This window comes from Pongo abelii, chromosome 16, assembly GCF_028885655.2.
Source record: "Pongo abelii isolate AG06213 chromosome 16, NHGRI_mPonAbe1-v2.0_pri, whole genome shotgun sequence".
NCBI lineage: Eukaryota > Metazoa > Chordata > Mammalia > Primates > Hominidae > Pongo > Pongo abelii.
Window position 1 is genome coordinate 23,818,112 of NC_072001.2, and position 13,565 is coordinate 23,831,676.

Below are 13,565 nucleotides of genomic sequence, written 5' to 3' on the forward strand. Positions count from 1 at the left end.
TGTATACCTTAAACATATACAACTTTTATTTGTCAGTTATATCTCAATAAAGCAGGGAAGAAAACAGGAGCAAAACATACATCTCCTATAATTCAACCTTGATGCCTTGCTCCAGCTGTAATGCACTTGACCGCTTCCCAAGATCTCCACTCCCAGCTCTCTGGGTTACAGGTCTTTCCTAAAGTATCTCTTTTCTTTCCCCTCATCTCTGTTTTCTTATGCTTTATGTCATTTTCCTGTAATGCCTATCTCTTCCTTCTTCAGATCACTGTTTGTCTGACAATGTGTTCCACAGTTTAAAATCCTGAAACAACAGCAACAACAACAGTAAAACCAAAATACCAGCTCTTAAAACTAGAAGATTTTTAAATATTGTATTACACAACAAAACTTGACATGACTTGAACTCATTTGGTGGCAAAACCTGATCTGGAAACATGGGAGGCAAAACGTGGTACCTCCCAGTGCTGGAACCGGTGTGACTTTAAAACGGCATGCATGTCACATTATCATTCTCAAATCCAAATAAATAGAACTCTAAATTTTGCAACAACATAGATGTCCCCAAATGCTCTCTATAAGATTGAATACACACTTTGTATTGTGTCTTGCTCTTCATAGTCATTGTTAAATATTGCCATGTAGAGTGCTAAGCCAATGAGTGATTTTATGGTTTTATAAGGCTGTCAATTTCAAACAATAGATAAAATACCCATGTCATGTATGATGCTGGAAGCTAGCCAATATAATTACGAATATTGGGATATTTTTACCCCAATAAGTTTCCAGTCTCATGACTAATACCCACACAGATGATAAGAAAGACAGTGACAATCTGATGAGGATTGTATGTAGAATAAAAATGATAGAATGGAGGTAAATGTATAATAAACACAGAGTAAAGTTCTGTGATATTATAAATTAAAGTAGGTAGTTTTAGAGTTTTCAAAGTAAGAAAAGTAATACATTAAGGAACATATTTGCTTAGAGAAGTATGATTCATACCAGTGTGCAGAAAAATAGAAAAGCAATTCAGATGATCTCAACTTTATGAGTTTTCTAGGAAACACTCAGTATGTGATATAGACTGTAGTAACAGTCTGAAAAGTTAAAAGAATGTAACCTTAGAAATAAAAAATTGCAGAGTGAAGAATCCATTTCCTGTTTTCTGCAGACTCATCTTGGAAAATTTGAAGTATTCATTGTGCAGAGCATGTGGTTACATGTAGGTTACCAATGTTGATGCTACTGAAAGGATGGCCTTTAAAATTGCCCCACAGCTTCACAGGACACAGAATACACCTGTCCATACTTCAATTTTTGAATTTAAGAAAAAAAAAGCCTTCTAGAAAACTAGTAGTTCTGACTCACGCTCTTGCGTGCCAGTTGTTTCTCTAATTTAGTCATAGTTACTGGTTTTTCCCTTTTGATTATATGCGATTTGTCTTATCCTTTGCACCCTGGGATCTGGATTTGGAGTGAAACCCACAGGGATCCAGTGTTAGGGCAAACACTTAGAATGAAAAGACTTTAGAACTGAGAGCCAGGTTGAGGCCTCAGGTCAGATCATTAAAGGGTTGCAGTTTTATTTCTGGAATAATGTTTGCACTTTTTATTTGTTTAGTATTTCCAAGAAATTAAATATGACTTTTTCTTTTAGTTTAAATAAATTTATCATACTTAATATACCTTAAAATAATAAATTGAGTTACTACTTCAAGTCATCATGTTTATTATTAGCCTGTCTTTGCCATCACCTACAAAGTTCAGTTAAATATTCACCATCTAATGAGAGCAAGGAATATTCATGTAGATTTTTAAATTTTACTTAAAATTATGTCTTTTACAATTACCTCAAATCATTTCTTTTATTTTTTAATTATGTTTTGAAAATATCTAGCTGTGTAATACCAAAAACTTTTTTTTTTTTTTGAGACAGGGTCTCTGTCACCCAGGCTGCATTGCAGTGGTGACAGCATAGCTCACTGCAGCCTTGAACCCTTGAGCTCGAGCCATCATCTGTCCTCAGCCTTTGTAATTTGGGATTACAAATGCATGCCACCAGGCATGGATACTTTTTGCTGTTGTTGTTTTGTTTTTGTAGAAACAGGGGTCTCACTATATTGCCTAGGCTGGTCTCAAACTCCTGGCCTCAGGTGATCCTCCCACTTTGGCCTGTTTTTGCTATTTTTGAAAGTTGACTGAACTTAGTTTAGTTAAATAGTGAGCCAAATCCATCAAATGTGTTCATAAATAGAAAGAAGTAGGCTAAAATTCATTTGATAGAATAAAAAAGTGTTTGTGAGTGGGTGTGTATAAAAATAACTTGAATGTAAATAACAGAAAATCTGTTTCCTTGAATGTCACCCATTGTACCTGCCTCTCCATTGTGTATCTGGACCCTGCCCTTCATCTTGGGCCTCCTGCCTGGAGAAAACTGCACCATGATGCCACTAGCTTCCACTAACTGGAATCTGCCTTTCCCTTCCCACTCTCTTTCCTTCCCATCTCTACCCCAATTAAATCCCTAAACTTTGCTGATTAACCATTTAAACATCCTTTTATTCCATCCGTTTTTTCACTTTCATTTTTTCATTGCTAACTCTCTATGTGAAGCCACCTCAACTTTTTCTCAAAATGTCAGCTATAATGGCCTAGCTCATCTCCCAGTCATTCTAGGCTTGCATCTGCCCAAACTGCCCTCCACTCTACCCTGTGCTGTTTTCTAAACAACAAATTTTATCCTGTTGCTTCCCAACTTCAAACTCCTCAATGACTTGCAAATGCCTTCAGCATATAGCTGAACATGATATGCCTCATTTTATTTCTGTAGCCTCCTGTTTCCCTTTTCATTGTATATTTCATTGTATATTACAGTCATACTTCAAATTCCTTGAAGTCAGGGAAATTGTCTTATTCAGTGTTGTATTCCCAGAACCTAACACAGTGTTTGCTATGTAGCAGATTTTCAAGATAATTTTTATTTTAAATTTCAGTTTGATGAGTTTAAATCAGATAAATATATGACTTTTTGGCATCCTGAGTCTACTTCTATTCTTTCATTTTAGAGTTTAAGTAAGCTTAGGCTACTATGAGAGTTACTTGAAAACTGTTATCCAGATCCTCTGGAGGTTGAAATACTGGTAATAGAAGCATCTGGTCCGTTGTCAGTTCTAATTTTGCTCAACCCAAACTGGCAGATAGAAATACTTGCTAATAAAGGCCAACTCTTGATACTCCAAAAGTGGCAATTGGCTGGGTACGGTGGCTCACACCTGTAATCCTAGCACTTTAGGAGGCCGAAGCGGGGTGGATCGCCGGAGGTCAGGAGTTCAAGACCAGCCTGGCCAACATGGTGAAACCCCATCTGTACTAAAAATACAAAAATTAGCCAGGCATGGTGGAGCATGCATGTAATCCCAGCTACTCAGCAGGCTGAGGCAGGAGAATCACTTGAACCCAGGAGGCAGAGGTTGCGGTGAGCCAAGATTGTGCCATTGCACTCCAGCCTGGGCGACAAGAGCGAGACTCCATCTCAAAAAAAAAAAAAAAAAAAAAAAAGAAAAGTGGCAATCAACTCTTCATTTCCAGAATTAATATTCCAAAAAATGTTTGTCAGTGGATGAGAACAGATCTGGTACTCTATTTTATTCTGTATATATTTCTTTGGACTGCTGTAACAAATCACCACAAACCTGGTGACTTCAAACAACAGATATATTCATTCTCTTGTGGTTCTGGAGTCTGAACATTTGAAATGAAGGTGTGAAGAGGATTGGCTTCTTCTGAGGGCTCTGAGGGAAAATCGAGCTCATGCTTCTTCCCTAGTTTTTGGTGGTTGCCATCAATCTTTGGTACTCTTGCCAGTGGCAACCTAACTCCAACCTCTATCTCCATCTATACACGCATCTCTTCTATGTGCCTGTGTCCGTCTCTAAATTTCCCGCTTCGTATAAGAACATCAGTCATACTGGATTTCCGATCTTTAGCAATCCAGTGTAAATTCATCTTAACTTTATTATATTTGAAAATATCTTATTTTCAAATAAAGTCACATTCACAGAGCCCAGGTAGAAATCAATTTTGGGGGGATACATTTACTTCTACTTTTCTTTGATGAATATAAGGTAAAAAGAGTTGAGTAGAAAAAATAAAAGTAGAAAACTATCTTTAATATGGGATGAGAATATTATTTTCAATGAATTATGTTTGTTAAAACTATTATAATAAAAAATGACAAAATCAAAAATTGTAATAAATGTTTAACAGCTAATTAAATACAGGATCCTGAATCACTGACTGACCGAAATATTCTCTCAAGGTAGAAATATATAAATGATCAAGTGTAATTTAATATATATTTTTCTGATATATGGTCATCCAATATCAGCACTAGGCAATCTCCTACATATGCCTTTCCTTAAAAGTGATGGTAAATACTAATAAAATATACTTTATCAAATGGAATTATTTTGGGTTCATGGAAGTCAAACAGTTTTTGAATAAAGACTTTATCTGGCAACTCAGGAAAACCATTTTTATTGCTTCATTGAGAAGAGGAAATGAAAATATTGAGTTACAAGAGAAGATGACTTTTTTAAAAAACCAGTCTTTACATCATGATTATTAGAAGCTGTGACACTCCCCTATGATGAAGCACTTAAACATTTTAAGGGTATTCATTCACAATATTGAGATATCAATTCATACTTTTCGGAAGGCAAAAGTTAAATGAAGTGCAATCGTGGAATAATTTACAATGAATAGCAAAAGTATTGTGAATGGACTGAAACATTCAACAAATACCTATTTAGTACTGACTATGTATGAGGCACTGTTCTATTTGTAGGGGATAGTGCAGGAAACAGAGGGACAAAAATCAGGCTCTCTTGCAACTTACACTGCCCTAGTCATGCTGAATATTCTCCACCTGCTCCTCTGGTTCCACTTCTCATACTTCAGTGAGGTTTGAGCTCTGGCCACTGACTCCTAAGTACTGCTTCACTTTCTATACTCTGGCTTGGTATTGCTTTGACCAACAAAAGACAGAGCAGATCAGAGGTTGGAGGAGAGATCAATCTGATTGTGATTTCTCAGGATCCTTCCCTGCTGAGGCATAGCTTGGCCATGCCTGATTTCTGTTACTTAAGGCCACATCTAATAGGTTCAATTGTCTGTTCCTTACCCTTGCTCCTTTAGACAATGGAAATAGCTTTAGTCCATCTAGCTTCTTCTAACTTGTGAAATTCTTGAAAACTGCTTACATATTTATAAATAGCCATTTTGTTAAATTCTCTTTAATTATCCCCTTTGACTGTGCCTTCTGTTTCCTAAAGAACCTTACATGATGCATAGGGTTAGAAAGGAAATACAAATACATTAGATATTTGAAAAAAAAGACATTTTAGTAGATGCTGTCAGCAACCCATCCATATCTCCTTGGCTTTCACCATTCTTGGGTATGCTCCTATTGACAACTCTTCAACTGAGCACTCTCTTTGGCTGCTGCAGTTTTCCAGGCTTAAAGATAAAGTAGATTGGGCATGTTAGAAACTAATGCATTCTTTCCACATCCTTCCCCAAGGCAGCCATCAACCAATAACTGCCAGATAATGTGGACCAAATTCTCAGCTTCTTGGAACCTTGGTTGGAACTCCTCTGGGTCATATTCACCCTATCCTTCTGAGTTTCCTACTGAGCCTAGGCACCTGGTGCCCACAGCAGTACGCTGCTTGATAACAAAACTTTATTGGCTTCGTTTCTTCCATGCCATACTTTTCCACTCCAGTGTTGTTGATTCCTAGGATTACCTCCACAAATACACATTCTCTCTCACAGACACATATACACATGCCATACAAATACTACACAAACACATTGTTGTGCAATAGTAAGCTCTGGAAGGTTCTGAGGAGAGGAGACATGCACAATTTTAAGCTTCAGTGGGCCCACTCTGGATATTGTGTTGACAGAGATTTGAAGGGTTGTGAGGGCAGACACACTGAGACTCTTTAGGGAGGTTAGTTCATCTATAACACTAGTAGACCACCGCAAGAATCTAGAGGAAAGATGATGAGGGATTACATCTTTGCCATGATGCTATGATGAGATTGCTTTTTAGATCATCTGATCAATATTTTTAAAAATATGTTATGTATCAGTTTCTATACTAGAAGTTAGCAAGAAGGATATTGTCCTCATTTTAGACATAAGGAAATTGAGATTAGGAAAGTAAAATAAAATATGCAAATTCTCAGACACAGAGCCCAAATCTGCCCAGAGCTTTACCCTCTCCACCATACTGTCAGGAAGGTTGCCATACACTGGACTGAGTAGAGAGGTAAAGGCAGAAGACAGCCTGTGGTGAACTGACAGAGAAAACTACATGGGGAACTAGAAATAATGACCATAGACAACACCTTCAGGAAATTTGGCAGAAAAAAAATACAGGGTAACTGAAAGGCATAAGGTAGCTTTTTGTTTTATTTTGTTTTGTTATCTTCCTCTTTAACCTGGGAGAAACTTATTCTTGTTTACGTGCCTAGCAAAAAGAAGCATTGGAGAAGACACTTGATGTTACATTAATGAAAGGGAATAATGGATTAAGGCAGGCTTGGTAGCAAAAAGAAGTTAAAATATATCTAAGAAAAGCGTTTTAAATCATAAATAACTTACACGTATCTACAAATACATGTTTGTTATAAAATATTCAAATAAGAGAAATGTATAGAAAAAAAGGCCTATGCCCACATTCACCCCATTTTCTACCACCACGTCAATGTTACTGCTATCTTTAAAGTAACCATACTTTAGTGTGTACTCTTCAACTATTTGGGTGTACGCGTATGTGTTCACATTTTTGCATAAAGTGGGTCACAGCAATCGATGTTTTTGCAATTTGCTTTTTTTAGCATAATGTATCTTTGGCTTTCTTCCATATCAGTACACATGAATCTAATTATACTCTTCTTACTAGTTTAATTATAACATCAGCTGCATAATTATACTACTTTAATTATCAATCATATTTTAAATTTATTTTTAATAAGCTTCCAATTTTAAAATAGTTTTAGATTTACCAAAAAATTACTAAGATAGTACAGAGACTTCTATACAGCCCACATCAAATTTCTCCTATTATTAACATTTCTCATTAATATGGTACATTTTTTACAATTAATGAATCAATATTGATATATTATTAACTAAAGCCCACACTTTATTCAGATTTCCTTAGTTTTTCTCTAGTATCCTCTTTCTGTTCCAGGATCCCAACCACAATAATATGTTCCATTTGTTTGTCATGTCTCTATAGGCTCCTTTTGGCTGTGACAGTTTTGCCAGTCTTCATGTTATTGATGACCGTGATAGTTCTGAGAAGTCCTTGTTAGGTATTTTGTAGAATGACCCTCAACTGGGATTTGATTGATGTTTCTCTCATGATTAGACTGACGTCATGTGTTCTGGAGAAGACCACAGTGGAGAAGTGCCATTTCATCACACCATTTCAATGACATATTATCAACAAGGCATATCGCTGTTGATTTTCACTTTGATTACTTGGCTGGGGTAGTGTTTGTCAAATTTCTCCACTGCAAAGTTACTCGATTTTTTTTTTTTCAGTTTTCATGTGGTATATTCAGGGTTCTCTTAGAGGGACACAACTAGTAGGATAGCTATACATATATATAAAGGGGAGTTTATTAAGTATTAGCTTACGTGACCACAAGGTCCCTCAACAGGCTGTCTGCAAGCTGAGGAGCAAGGAGAGCCAGTCTGAGTCCCCAACCTGAAGAACTTGGAGTCCAGTGTTCGAGGCCAGGAAGCATCCAGCCCGGGAGAAAGATGTAGGCTGGGATGCTAGGCCCATCTCTCCTTTCATGTTTCCCTGCCTGCTTTATATTTGCTGGCAGTTGATTAGACTGTGCCCACCAGATTAAGGGCAGGTCCGCCTTCCCCGGCCCACTGACTCAAATGCTGATCTCCTTTGGTAACACCCCACAGACACACATAGAAATCAACACCCTGCATCCTTCAATTCAATCAAGTTGACACTCAATATTAACTCTCACATATGGCAGTCTTTGGAAAGAGGTCCTTATGCACAGCCCATACTTAAAAAACAAGGAGTTATGCCGTATCTCACTGAGGGCAGAGTATCCACATAAGCTATTTGGACTTCTTCTGACCAGAATATTTATCCGTTTTTCCCATTTATTTATTTACACATCATTTATTGTTTGTATGAATTCATAGTTATTTATACTTTGAGTCATAATCCAATACTACTGTATTTTTTTCTGTTGCTCAAATTGCTATAGCTTTTGTTGAGAACTCCTTCAGTTGGTTTCTTTGTCCCTGACATATCCTCATCACTGAGCATTTTGGGTATTTTTGTTTGTTTTGTTTTGTTTTGCTTTGCTTTGCTTTAGCACTTCCTTACTTCAGCACTCCCATCCTCCCCACCCTCGGAGAGCTTGTAATGTAGTTAGATCCTTTTGTCACATTCTGCATTCTATCCAGGGATGCCCTTGACCTCTAAATAATTTTTATTTTATTTTATTTGTGTGTGTGTGTATGTGTGTGATGGAGTTTTGCTCTTTTTGCCCAGGCTGGAGTGCAATGGCGTTATCTCGGCTCACTGCAACCTCCACTTCCCAGGTTCAAGCGATTCTTCTGCCTCAGCCTCCAGAGTAGCTGGGATTACAGGCACACGCCACCACACCCAGCTAATTTTTGGTATCTTTAGTAGAGATGGGGTTTCACCATGTTGGCCAGGCTGGTCTCGAACTCCTGACCTCGTGATCCAAACGACTTGGCCTCTCAAAGTGCTGGGATTACAGGCATGAGCACCCGGCCCAACCTGGTTTATTTCACTTAACAATATGTACTTTAATACTTAGCCATGTGCTTACATGGTTTGATAGCTCCTTACTTTTTATTGTTGAATAATATTCCATTGCATCAAAGTATAATAGTGTGTTTATTTGCCTAATTAAGAACATTTTAGTTGATCCCAAATTTGGCTATTATAAATATAGCCACTATAAACATTTACCTGCAGGTTTTTGTGTGATCATGTGTTTAAAAAACATTCAGTAAATACCCAGAAGCATGACTGCTGGGTCAAATGATAATACTATGTTTACCTTTGTTAGAAACTGCCACGCTGTGTTTTCCAAAGTGACTGTATCATTTTACATTACTATCAGCAAGGAATGAGATTTCCTGTTGTTCCACATCATCAGCAATTGGTATTTTCAGTTTTTTGGATATTAGCCATTCTGATAAGTGCATATCTGGTTGTTGTTTTAATTTGCAATTCCTTAATGACAGATTATTAGAGTGTATTTTCATGTGCTTATTTGTTATCTGTATATCATCCTGGGTAAGATGTCTGTTCAGATCTTTTGCCCATTTTTAAATTAGGATGTTTGTTATTTTAGTGTTGACTTTTAAGAAGTGTTTGTATATGCTGAATACCAGTCCTTTATCAGATTTTTGCTATGCAAACATTTTTTCCCAGTTTGTGGCTTGTGTTTCCATTTTCTTAACTTGTCTTTCACAGAACAGGCACTTTTAGTTTGAATAGAGTCCAACATCAAACTTTTCTTCCACAAATTGTGCTTTTGGTATTAAAGCTAAAAGCATAACCAAACCCATGTTCACGTGGATTTTTCTCATGGATTTTATTCTAGAATTTTTATAGCTTTATATTGTACAGTTAGATCTGTGATCTGTTCTGAGTTGATTATTGCAACATGTATAAGGTTTGCTGCTAGGTTTTTTTTTTTCCTACAGATGTGTATCTGCTTCAGCATCATTTGTTGAAAATATAATTCTTTCTCCATTGAGTTGTCTTTTCACCTTTTTCAAAGATAGCTGACTATATTTGTGTGTGCTCCTTCTAGACTGTCTCTTCTCTTCCACTGATCTGTGTATTTTATTTTAACCAATACCATGCTGTCTTGATTATGGTAGCTTTATACTAAATACTAAAACCAGGTAGCATGAGTCTTCAAAATTTGTTTCTCTTCAGTATTGTCTTGCCTACTTTAGGTCTTTTTCTTTTCAACATAGACTTTAGAATCAATTTGCTAAGAGCTATTAAATACAATTTTTTTATTGCTTTTATTTTGAATCTATATATTTAGTTGACATCAAACAATATTGAGTCTTCCAGTCCATGAATATGGAATATTTCTCCATTTATTTAGATCTTCTTTTAGTCTTTTATCATGTTTTGTAGATTTCTACATATAGACTCTCTATATATTTATACATAAGTAATTCATTTTTTGGTGCTAACGAGAAAGTTTTTTGGTGCTATTGTGATTGCGTCATTCTTTTTTAAAATTCTGAAATGTTTGTTTATGGAATATAGGAAAGAAATTTATTTTATATATTAACTTTGTATCCTATTGACCTTATTGATCTTAGTGGTATTTTTATTTTTTAACATTTCTTTGGAATTTTCTCCATGGCAAGCCATGTCATCTACAAAGGAAGACATTTTATTTCATTCCTTTGCAATCTATAAACATTTTCCTTCTTTTTCACATATTACATCAGCTATTTCTTCCAATAAAATGTGGGATAGGAGTTATAAGAGAGGGCATCCTAGACTTGCTTCTAAACCTAGCAAAAACACTTCCAGTTCCACACCATTAAGTATAATGCAGGATTTTTTGTAGATGTTTACCAAATCAGTTACTTTTTAAGATGATATAACACCTAAGAAGCTATGAATTCAGATGATGGATATTGTTTGTAGATATTAATTCCAGTTAATTATTCTGAAATCATTCCTGTTATCCATTACCTCAATTTAGAAGTTATGGTTTTAGTAAAAATAGACCTTGATTTACTTATATGTGGAAATATTAGCAAAAACAAACAAAACAACCAGGGAACTGCAGGTTGAAAAAAATAAAAGTAAAACTGGCAACAAACTAGTGGTATCAACTTTGAAAAACAAGCATCAGGAAAAGTGAAGGAGGCTGAGATGAGATAACCCTTAGGTAGTTGATGAATGTTGATGGGAAGAGATTGGAATTACTCTAATTGGCTATAACCACAGTTGAGCTAGAGGGAGTCAATATCAGTAAATCATAAAATTAGAAATGGTCTAAGTATCGAAAGAAATATTACATGCATACAAAAATATCTCTAAACATATATATTACTCTCAGTAAAGCAACATATCAACAAAACAATCAGGGAAGTAATCTGGAAAAGTTTCTGGAAATTAAAGGAAGGTAAATAAAAATTCACTGAAAGACAGTTCTCAAGAGAAGATATTTACACAGCCAACAAACACATGAAAAAAAGCTCAACATCACTGATCATTAGAGAAATGCAAATCAAAACCACAGTGAGACACTATCTCACACCAGTCAGAGTTGCAATTATTAAAAAGTCAAGAAACAATAGATGCTGGCAAGGTTGTGGAGAAATAGGAATACTTTTACACTGTTGGTGGGGAATATAAATCAGTTCAACCATTGTGGAAGACAGTATGGCAATTCCTCAAGGATCTAGGAACCAGAAATACCATTTGACCCAGCAATCCCATTACTGGGTATATACCCAAAGGAATATAAGTCATTCTGCTGTAAAGACACATGCACATGTATGTTTATTGCAGTACTATTTACAATAGCAAAGTCATGGAACCAACAACCCAAATGCCCATCAATGATAGACCGGATAAAGAAAATGTGGTACATATACACCATGGAATACTATGAAGCCATAAAAAGGAATGAGATCATGTCCTTTGCAGGGACATGGATGAAGCTGGAAGCCATCATCCTCAGCAAACTAACACAGAAACAGAAAACCAGACACTGCATGTTCTCACTCATAAGTGGGAGTTGAACAATAAGAACACATGGACACAGGGAGGGGAACAACACACATCAGGGCAAGGGGAGGAAACTTAGAGGATGGGTTAATAGATGCAGCACACCACCATGGTACACGTATACTTATGTAACAAACCTCCACGTTCTGCACATGTATCCCAGAACATAAAGTACAATTTTAAAAAAACTTAAAAAAGAAAACCCTAAAAGAAAAATGTCACGGTACATCACCAATTATTATTCATACAAGAGGTATGCTGTCTTTTTTTTAAGTCTATTAATGGGCAAAATCTCCTTAGAGACTTTCATAAATGTATGCAAATTTTAATTTATCAGGTTTATTTTTCCCAGAAGGTCTTAAACTATTCAAGCATAAGCTCTACTATTATGTGGTTTTTCAAGAATATCTGGCCTATATATGCACTGTGTTTCCAGCATAGACCCTAATACTGATGTATAATTGATGCTTTAGTACTAGTATTCATAACACAATTATTAAAATATTAAATTTGAACTAAAATTGGTAACATGTCTAAAACATTTGGAAGCATGTTTGTATTAAGTGAGATTTTCATTTGCAGGCCATTTGCTCTGAAAATCTCTGGAAACAGAGACATTTCTGAGGGCAGAATCCTATAATGGATAAAGGGAATTTCCTTATATAATTATATTTATAAGACATCAAATGGAAAATGAGTCCTTTTGCTGTTTCATTTGTTATCCTGAAAGCCTACGGCATTGACTTCAAAATGCTATAGGCTTTGAAAAATTCCAAACCCTAAATGATCAGCATTGCTACCTGACATAATAAACAATAATGACACTGAAGAATTAGATATATTGTATGCTCAGTGAAAAATGAAAAATAACAGACATAAGTAAAGTCAATGATACTATGCTACATTGAAAGTAAGATCTTACAGGTGAACTTATGACGAGAAACAGCAACAAAAAACCCTCAAATTGACATTGCATTTTTATACTTAAAGCTATGCATGTTTTCCTAAATACGACAATCCATCAACTGTGAATATTTTTGAGGCATAAAATGAGTACAATGGACATGCCTTGCCTAGCATTTTTAAATTATTCAAAGTATTACCAATAATTGAAGACAATAATCATAAAGTCATAGTTTCAAAGTTTAAGGAAATTAGGTTTTAAAAGTAATAAACTATTTACTGATAGGGAGAATAATGAATTCAATTATTTCTCTCTTACTTTACTGACAAGGAGAGAGACATCAATGAAGCCAACTTTGTTTTACAAAATTATAGGCAGGTGGTTGCTTGGCCAGGAGGATAATGTAAATTTCTTGATTCTTATCAAGGATTGTTTACTTTGTTCTCTACTACAAAGTTTATTTGAAAGACATTTTGGTATCCTTTGTAATTCTACTTGGAACTGAGTCCATTTAGCAGAAAAGTGAATTATATTTATCACGGCTTTAAAATAAACAGTGAGTGTCTTACCACTGGCAGTTTAGACAGTATGATTTGAAACTCAATGCCAATTTTAAAACACAATTTAATGGACAATCAAAAATTACCAAGGACTTCAGTGGAGATATACAAATAGAGTTTTGTGTGAAATAAACATAAGGCAATGTGAATAACAAAAGCATCACTTACCATGATGGACAGATTTATTATTGGCAAGAATCAAATTATTGAAGAGAACTTATACGGGAAACCTATA

At 35.6% G+C, this 13,565-nt stretch overlaps 1 pseudogene; it reads left to right on the forward strand.

Moving 5' to 3' along the window:
* The window catches only part of LOC129050023 (U3 small nucleolar ribonucleoprotein protein MPP10-like), a 75,479-nt pseudogene that overhangs the window by 5,757 nt on the left and 56,157 nt on the right, over window positions 1-13,565 (forward strand).